Raw genomic sequence first — 10,585 nt, forward strand, 5'->3', positions numbered from 1 at the left:
TTATACGATAAGTGCAGCCCCACACTTGGCAATAATATGGCAACAATATCATAGGGAGTAATGTGGCGGACCAGAAAGTGAACCACATCGCCATTCCGCATTCCAACCCAGCAAAGGGCTCTGATTGGCCAAAAAGCCCCAATGAGCTTTGTTACAGACTAAGACCCTAAATTAACATATGCAGTCTTCAAATGGGCCTCTCGTGATTGGTGCAATGCAATCTTACATTGACCAATCACGAGGATCAAAGCTGCTCTTAAGGTAAGGAATCGGCATTATCCGTGCATTCGACGCGGACCCCCACAGACAACGCATCTCTGTGCTGTTATTCAGGTGAGATATCCATGAGGCCATGTCTTCAGGACATTTTATAGGTACATATGATTCTTTTAATCAATAGAATGACGCCTGGCTTTATTATTTTTGTTTAGATAGTCGACTTAAAGGCAATTTAAGAAGCCTATAGCGACAACAGGAATCACCCATCATTAATCAGGTGAGCCAGGAAACCGGCATTGTTCTGAGTTTACCAGTCAACCTCAATGAATACCCAGGACATGTCTAATAATAATTCAACATCTCCTCTATTTTTATTTCCAAGGTAATCGCTTTTTCTTACAAAGGCCAAGGAAGAGACAACAAACATGATAAACATCTAACCGCCTACCGTACTGCATTTAACAGGGACTGCAAGCATGCCGCTTATGGTATACTTTTTAATTACTTTACGCATACTGGAATATAGTTAGACGTACCATTTGCAATAATAGGAATACACATTCTTGATTGTATCCTACTTCCTCTCTCACTTTTTTCGCTACTCACCTTTGGTCTAGAAACTTATTATCAAAACAAGTTGTTTTAAAACTCACAAACCCAATTTGGAATAATCACATGAAGGATAAGGACCAAGGTTGTACGTAGTGAAACATGTAGGCATAGAACTTGGTTTTGAGAGTTCAATAACAGCATTGCCTAGCAGTATATTGACCCAACTACCTTGGTATCTTATGTTAGATCGCTGGCAACAGGGCACTATCAAGTCCCCAGCTGAGGTCCACGTTTGGCTTAGGAAGTCATTGCAACCATAAGGAGCGTTTCCCATTGGATATCTAGGGTAAGTAGGTACCCAGTATACCTCCCGCACTATCTAACCACTATGAAATTTGGGTGCTCCATTATCAACACCAATCTAGCTCGATACGCCAGCCCTATCAACCTTTTTACCACATTTACACCTTATGGCCGAAATGTTCAATTGCAAAGTTCTGTGTCTACAATTGCTGTATTGATTTTATATTTTCATGTGGAATTCAGAAGGGTATATGTAACAAATCAATGTTTTAGAGTAATAAGAAAGTGCTATCGTTATGAAGTGGCCTCAATAGAATATCAATATTATAAATGTTCCAGTTATTGAATATCTGTGCACATGCTAAGGTGTAAGGGTATGTTAAAAGTGTATCATTGTAATCTAGTGTAAAAACCTATCTGAAAGAACAAAATATTCTCTTTTTCTGAAGTTAATTGTCTATATATAATCTATTGCAGGGCAATTTTATACATCCCCTACTTGTGACAGATATCATTTGTCTTGATAAAGGTGGTCACTATAAGGAAAACCCACAAACGCGTCAACGCAATAACTGGTATAATCCAAGTCTCCAACACCTAAGTTGATTTGCTGAAGTGATAGCGATATAATTCCGGTGCAATCGAAACGGAGCCAGGATATACAATTTGTATTCAATAATTTGATGTTGTACTTCTGTCAATTTCTCAATTGTGCAGGTCGCAATTGGATGTATTGTTTTAATTGTATTTTAAGACTAGGGATTTAGATTAGTTAACCCTATAATTGTGTCCTTTTTAAATTTATTCAAAATAAATGAATTTTTAACTTCACCTATGTTTTGTTGTATGTTATCATGACGTTGTAAGGTTTGTTATAGCAACCTGTGTTTAATTCTTTCTCAAGGGAATTTTTATACTCAAATCACTTAATCTCCCCGTGCCTACCAAAAAAATGAGTGTGTCCTTGTGTAACGTAACCGGTGCTCATGTAAAGCGCTACAATACCTTCGGGTTGAGTTTGTGCTATGTAAATCTACAAAAAAAAGAAAGAAAAAAAAGAAATCCTACCACATAACTTCAACATCACGTACTTCAAATCAAAGATCAGTGGCAGACTGTAGGAGTTTAGCTTGCTTAATCCAAAATGCCTTTAAAAACATAGCAATCCAAAAAAGTACAATCTGGCTAGTGTCACTCTGTAGTACTGTAAATGTTTCCTTATGCTCCCTAGAACCCAGTTTTTTACATAGGGGACAATTGATTTGGCACGTATAAATTTGTAAAAAGAACAAAAAACAAAACCTGGATAAAACATGGATAAGCAGTTTGGACACCTTTTACATTCACAGCCTACACTCAAGTCGTCAAATGAGCGTTTTTCCTGTTACAATCTGCAAGTAAATAATTTTATAGGTAGATTGCCATACCTGAAGATAAACTTTCCTCGCCAATGGAGGGATGATTTTTTCAATAGTGCTTTCATAGGCAGCTATTGGTTTCCGGTCAATAAAAGACACTGATAGGGAGGCCTTACATTCTCAGATATTATCAATTGCCACACTTTCCTAAAATAGTACCTTTAGGCTAGCCTTACCAATCTGGCACATACTCCCTGGTAAGGTCCAATTTCAATCAAGGCTTTGAGCGCACAGAGCCACAGTATTTTCTGTGCTTACTGTTAACCAAAAGATCCTTTATACCCTCACAGTAGGACTCAAGGGTAGGGGTTGTCTAAAACGTATGCCTAAATCAGCATTCTGCATTCAATTTTAAGGGCAATTTTCTTTTGGGCCATGTCTAAATATAAAGGGGTCACTGATGGAGAGATTCAATAGGGCTCTTAGAAACCTTTGTTCCACCACAGAAAGTCACTCAATATGTAAATAGCTCCAACTTGGCACCAAATAAAACCACCTCTAGGGCATTCACATTATATCCTTGCAGCTGTTCTCAACTCAATTTTACATTGTAGATTCTTAATGTCAACCCAGATGGAAACACTAATCTGACTGCTAATATGCCAACTAGTATTTATTTGCACTTAATGGCAAGAGGTTTGCTATTCTCATTTGTTTGTATGACACCACATATTAGAAATCCACACTCACCTTATTTTGATAGGTAAAATTATTAACTGAGTGGTACAGTCCTTACGCTTCTCTGTGTAAGTTATTTTAAAAGTGACTAAAAAACAAGCAACAATGACAGGAGAGCGGAGGGAGGGGAGGTGGTGCAAACAATAAGCAGCAGACAATAAACCATGTAGAGGTAGCAACAATGGTGGGGTAAGCAAGTAGAAAATAAACAAGCATCAAAATCAACATCATGCCAGAGTAAAGAGAAAACAAAGTACCTCAATCCGAGCACACCATCGGACAGATGTAATAAAGGATTCAATCAGTACATGGTCTCTGCACCATCGAAGGGACAAGCACACACCAAGCAAAAAGAAAAACAGATGCAACGACCAATAAGAAGCAGGGACATGAGACATGAGAGAGACAATGAAGTCAACTAATGGTAAGTAATGGGTGGGCTTAAAGCCCCATTTTAGATTTTTTTTTAAGATGCAAGAAATTGACACCAACAAGCTACGCAGTTAGTTCAAATAATAGATTTCCTTGTGCTTTAAATGTTTTGTGGTGGATATGTTAAGATTACCACCTAGGAAGGCTCACATCATCAAAAAGGAGCTTTGAAAGATTTTGCAGGAAAGCACAGTCTTACTCATGGAGTTGGTCCTGTTAATTACGCTCTTGTTTTAGTAAATTTTGCTAGGGCCATTTCACTATTGAGTTTTTCAAAATATGAAGTGGCTCTAGTTGGAGCGAGTGTTAGCTTACTGAGAGCTTGTTTAGTAATTGGCACAAAAGCCACGACAGGACTTGAATAGAGGGTAGGTCATATGAAAAATTATAATGTAATAGCTATTTTTGAGAAAGCACCCCTACCGCACCTCCCCTCCTGCTTCTGTATCCACCATCGTAGATTGACGCATGATTCTTTTGTTCCGGGAGTGAGTTTTAGGAGACTTGTCTTTGTAGTTCAGGGTAGTGGTAGAGATGCCTTTGGCTCTAAGGGGGGGTCTTCTGTCCTGGGGAACCAAAATCTGGTCTGGGACAAATTGCAGTCATGCAGCTGGAGGGTGGTTGCCACAGGTGCAGAGTATTGCGCATTTGCTTTGTGGAGGTCTCAAAGTCGCTTATTCAGGTCTCTTTTTTTGTCCGTGCTTGCAAGTCGTATCAGATCTGAGTTTCTGGTACCAGTTCCCCCTTAAGTCCACGATGTATGGGCATTAGCCAATGGACAACTAGCCCCAATGGCTTATCCACCCTTGACGTGACCACATTCGGAGGGGGGGGTTGTGCCACCTTTTCTACCCAGAGCTCTATATTTTGCCACCTAAAAAATGGCAGAAACCTTTCTTGGTTGTACAGGTTCAGAACCTAGTCCAATATGTCCAGTTAGAGGTTACTCCTAGCCTTCCCTCACCAGACCTTAAGCGACCACATACATGGTGGCCAAACGGAAACTCAAAGGGGTCAAAGCCAATGCCCTTTTGAGGCATCTCCCTGTATGGAAACAAGAGGCAAGGTACCCAGACATCCCATCTTCTTTTTAGGTATGCTCATTATCATGCCTTTCATGGTTATATTAAACCTCTCAACTAAACTGTCTGGGGATGATAGGGAATGTGAACTTGTAGCTCACACCACATTCATTACACATAGCTTTTAGGTATCCATACATGAAAATGATCCCTCTATAAAAGAAATCTCACTAAGGTAGAAATACCAAGAAATGCCTTTGCCATTGCAGAGGCAGTGACAGTCCTGAGGAGATTTGCCTCTGGTTACCTAGTAGCATGGTCATTACTATTGACTTAATCTGTTCTCTGATGAAGTTTAAGGGTCAAGGGAACCGGCAATGGCAAACCCACGCTCTCAAAGGGAGCCCCAACATTTGGATGTTGAATTAGAAAGCCTTTGTTTGTCCCCCGGTCTTGCCATTGGCCTAGGAGTGACATAGGAGTGAAAATTCTCCTTCACTGTTCAGATATCTGAGACCAATGAAAATGGACATCCAGCCTGTCCCAGGTTTTGATGTGTCCCAAACATCCAGCCATGGATTAAAGTTAGAGTGAACTTGCTATACATTTGTTCGACCAACATCTTTCTGGTTGACGATGGTTTGGGGTCCCTGGCCCCAGTGTATAACAGCCTGTTGTCCTAGTAGACCCTGTGGGTACCGCTGACATCTCCCTCTTCTTGCAAATTGCTGCCAAGGCCAAGAGTAAGAGTTTTAGACAATGGATGATAGGTGTTCTGTTGGCCCTTTTCTACTGAGGGGTGCATTTTGTGAAGTCACATCTGGTTTAATAAACAACTCTTCTGACTCAATCATTTGCAGTTAGGTGTGTGGAGTTATAAATATGAAAGAAAGACAAAGGACTTGACACCAAAAGGGGAAGGATAGTTCCTAATTGATATGAAGCATTCTTTAAAGGAGAAGGAGGAATTTTTTAAACCATTACAGTCAGTCAGTCAAAAGTCTTTATTGCGATATTTCATCATAAAAGACATACTACACAAATACAAAAATCCATACAAGTCAATCATGTTATACAGACTAAAATTTGGTTATTCCAAGAATACAAGTACATAAAAATTTAAATAGGTAAAAAAGCTAAAATAGATGCTAAAAAAGTATTAAATGTGCAAATGGCAAAAGACTTAGACAGCTAGATATTATCTAGTTAAAATCTCCAATCAGGACCCATTTTCCAAGGGGGGGTTCCTACTCCCGCTAGGAGCATCCATGCGGTCATATGCACCATCACATTGGGAGCTGACATTTTTGATCCGGAGAACCCAGGCCCAGCTCAACAATGTAGCTACACCTATAACCCCTGGAGTAGAGGTGTCATACTTCAATATTCTACTCGCAGCCAGTGCTGATCTGGTTCCCATTAGCAGACAAACAGGTTTAAGCCAGGTACGTCTACGTTGTTGATACTCAGGACAGACAAATAGGAAGTGATCAACAGTTTCAACTTGATCCATACAAAAAGGACATTTGTCACTTCCTAAGGTATTCCATTTGCTAGATAGCCAGTGTAGTGGTAGTGTGCCTACTCTGAACTGATGGTACAGTGTACGGTCAAAGTGCTTCGTTATGGTGTCCCAATATTCTTCCAGGCATGATTCGTCCTTGATAACAAGGAATGTTGCAGTCAAGGAGCTACCTGTCGTGGATGTGTATCTCTTGGTTTTGATCATATCCCAGTACACATCCCTAAAAAGCTTTTTGGATGGAAAAACTACTGTATCAGGGTTAGCCCATAATTCCCCCAGCCATATATGTATCAATGTTGATTTTATTTCAGCCAACCAGGGGATCTTATGGGAGCCACCTAACCCTTTGACTTCCAAAAGAGCCTTAGCGTATAAGGATGTTTCCGGTATGGTCCACAACCGTCGCCAAAACGCCAGTGGTCTATAGCGAGCAACATCCTCGACAGCCTAGCAGCCTAGGTCATGCAATAAGGGTATATATGGGGCGGATTGGGGTAACCCTACTGCAGACCTCAAAAATTTGTTCTGTACAACCCTTAATGGGGACAGGTTACTAAACCCCCACAATTCTGCACTATACAAAACAACAGGTAGGATTTTGGGGTCATAAATTTTAACAAGTGGAGCAATCGATTTGGTTACGGAATGCCTATGTTCTTTAAGCAAGGCACCACCTAGTTGGGTGTGTTTTAAGGCAATCAGGTCTATCTGGGCCTTCCAACTCCGTTTGTCGCTGAAGGTGACACCCAAATACGTGAAGACAGATGTCTACTCCAAAGTGGCACCTCCCGTGTGTACCCTTGCACTAACTGGTCTTGAACCATGGAGTACCATGAACTTGATTTTCTCAACATTTACTTCCAGCTCATGATCGTGGCAGAACAACTCAGAACGAGACAGGACCAGTTGTAATCCCTGTCTCGTCTTGGAAATTGAGAGGGTGTCGTCCCCGAACATGTGCAGGGGGACTTTCATGCCAGCTAGTGTTGGTGCATCGGTCGGGTGGTTAGAAAAATACTTGACCACCCCGTTAATAAACAGGGAAAACAGGGTGGGAGCCAACACACACCCTTGTCTAACTCCTTTTGACACCTCAAATCTCTGTTACCTCCCCTGGTTTACCCCAGCGAACCTGGGCATAGGTACGGTCATGGAGATTGACCAGGATTGCAACTATCTCCTTGGGCATATCCATCTCCAGGAGAACTTCCCATAATTTGGCCCTTGGCACAAGATCAAATGCAGATCTTAAGTCCACAAAGGCCGCAAAGAGCATACCTCCCCCAAGAAATACTTCCTTCCAGTACAGGAGAACAAATCTGAATGCTTGATCCCGGGTCGTATATGTGACCGAAAGCCAGCCTGAAAGGGGGTTAAAATGTCAGCTTCGGTCATTCAGCTCTGAATACGACCCAATACTAGGCGTGCTATTACTTCATGTACTGCATCTATTAGGCTTATCGGTCGATAGTTGGCTGGGGCTGAGCGATCGCCTTTCTTGAAGATCGGCAAAATCTCAGCCCCAAACCAAGAATCAGGTACCGATGCTCTACTAGCAAGGGCATTAGCTAAAATCGTTAGATATGGGACCCATAGAGCTTGTTCTTGCTTAAATAGATCTGCAGGTATGAAATCAGGCCCTGGAGCTTTTCCACACGGAATCATTTTCAGAACTGACTCCACCTCACTTGGGACAAATATGAGGGGCACATCGTAACTAGAGGGCGGTACAACCTTGACATTCCTATTCATGATCTTAAATTGGTTTTCAAAATAGGTTACCCACTGTTGGGGCTCAACATGAGTTGTGGGTGTCAATATTTGCGGGCACTTTCCCCACTTGAGCAGCTGCCAAAATTGAGTCATGTTTCGACCATCACATGCCTTTAGTAACTCCCTCCAACGATCCCCATCCCAGGTTTTCTTGGCTTTAGTCTGTACAGCTTTATATGTAGCCCTACAATTTCTGACGGCATCAGGTGATCTAGTTTTAATGTCTGCCACCAGGGCGCGTTGGGCCTACCTACAGCTACTATCATACCAAGGGCAAGGTCTCTGAACTTTATTTTTGTTATTTGAGAAATTTTTAATAAAAACGTTTTGAGCCCCAGAAATAATTCACTATGGATGAATGAATGAATGGGGTTTTGTAAAGCGTGACTGCTGCCCAAGGGCGTCCAGGTGCTCTATAGAGGTAATAGAACTCTGAGGGACGGGGGGAGAGAGCCAGGGGGGTACTAATTTCTGAAGAGGAATGTTTTTAACGCTTTGCGGAAGGACGAGAGAATGGGGTTGGACCTTAGGGAGAAGGGATGGGAGTTCCATAAATTAGCAGCGTTGAGCGTGAAGGACCTGCCTCCTGCTCTGGACCTTTTGACTCTGGGAACTGCAGCAAGGAATGCGTTCGTAGATCGGAGTGGTTTACCGGGACAATAGGGGGTGAGAAGTGTGTGGTTAATCTCAGGGCTGGCTCTATGGAAGGCTTGATGCGATATACACAGGGTTTTGAATTTTATTCTTTCCCTAACAGGGAGCCAGTGAAGTGACCTGATCCCTGACTTAGCTGATTATCTGCAAGGGATCTGGAGTAGCGTGTGAGCTGCACAGTTCTGCGTGCGCTGAAGTTTCTGCAGCACATATTCAGGGGCTCCCAAATAGAGGGCGTTGTTAAAGTCGAGTCAGGACTGGATGAGGCCCTGAATGACAACCTGCTTAGCTTCCAAGGGCAAAATCGGCAGGATCTTTCTCAGCATTCGGATAATCCCGAAGCAGGTTGTTGCTGTTTTAGTTGCCTGAGTATTAAAGGTGAGGGTTTTGTCTAGCCAGACTCCCAGACTTTTAATGTCCTCCTTTGGGGTTGGAGGTGGGTCTAAACTGGAGGGCCATAGCTGGACGATGGAGGTGGGAGTAGGGGGGCCGAGGAGCATGATCTCGGTCTTGTCGCCGTTGAGTTTTAATGAGGATGGTGTCATCCATCTTCTAACATCCTCCATGCAGACTGCCAGGTTGGATTGGGGGAGCCCGCTTTTCTTCTGTGCCAGAGAGACCACCAGCTGAGTGTCGTCCGCACACGAGATGATCTTATACCGTATTGTCGGACGACCTCAGCCAGCGGCCTCATGTACACAATGAACAGCGTGGGGCTCAAGGAGGAACCTTGGGGTACCCCGCAGTTTAGAGGGCTGCTAGTGGAGCAGGAGTCACCGTCGAAGACCTGAAAGGTCCTTCTGCTCAGAAAGGAACCCAACCAGCCAAGAGCGTCTCCGGAGACTCCCAGATCGGCTAGTCGAGACAGCAGGGTTTTATGGCACACCGTGTCGAACGCGGCGCTTAAATCGAGGAGGACCACTGCCACTGATCCCCCCTCGGTCCAAGATCCTCCTGGATTCTTCCGTCACGGCTAGAAGAGTCGTTTCTGTGCCATGTTTAGGACGGAATCCTGTTTGGGTGGAGTCCAGTAGCAGATTCGCCTCAAGGAATTTAGTAAGGTGGAGATTAATATGCTTCTCCAGAATTTTACTTGCCCAAGGCAACAGGGAGATTGGACGGTAGTTGTTAGGGTCCGTGGGATTGAGATTGGGCTTCTTAAGTAATGCTCTCACCATTGCCTGTTTCCAAGAAGGGGGAACCACTCCTGTTTGCATGGAGCTATCGAGTAGGTCCATGAGGGTGGGGAGGATGACTTGGTTGGCCATATTCATCATCTGTGGGGGCGCTGGGTCGAGGGGAGAGCCTGATTTTATCTGATGTGCAAGGGATTTGAGTGATTACAAGTCTAGTGGTGGGAATTCATTCAAGGAAACTCGCGGAGGGTGTTCTGTAGTGCTTGGAGGTGGTGGTTTGGCAGTTATAATCTCTGGGCTGGGGGTTGCGAAGGATAAGTATATTTTATTAATCTTTTGAAAGAAGAATTCAGCCAGCTCGTTGCAACGAGCTATAGGATTGTCGGTTGTGGCTGTGGGAGGGGAGATCTTAGAAAGGCTTTTAACTACTTGGTATATTTCTCTTGGCTTAGATCGAGCTGCCATAATTTTCTCTTTGTAGTAATTGGTTTGGGCTGAGTTTATTTCGAGTTTGTATGCCCTAATAGCTTCCCTATACCTATTTTTTTCGGTGATGGCGTATTCTAGGCCCCACTTTCTTTCCAGCTTTCTACACTGACGTTTTAACTCCCTGAGCTCCTCCGAATACCAGGGGGCAGTTTCTCGTGCTCTTTTTAACATGATTTTCCTGGTGGGGAGGATGGAGTCGATGGAGTCCTCGATCCATTTATTGAATGTCCTGCTATCGGGTATGAGACTCTGGGAAAGAGAGGGTTTGGAAGTGGAAAGGAGGCTCGACCACTACTCTGGCGGGAGTCTCGACCAGTTTCTCATCTTTCGTGAAGTGGGGGAGGGGGAGTGAGTCTGTGGGTGGATCAGTTAAGGGGAATGAGA

Source organism: Lissotriton helveticus, chromosome 7, assembly GCF_964261635.1.
Source record: "Lissotriton helveticus chromosome 7, aLisHel1.1, whole genome shotgun sequence".
Classification (NCBI taxonomy): Eukaryota; Metazoa; Chordata; class Amphibia; order Caudata; family Salamandridae; genus Lissotriton; species Lissotriton helveticus.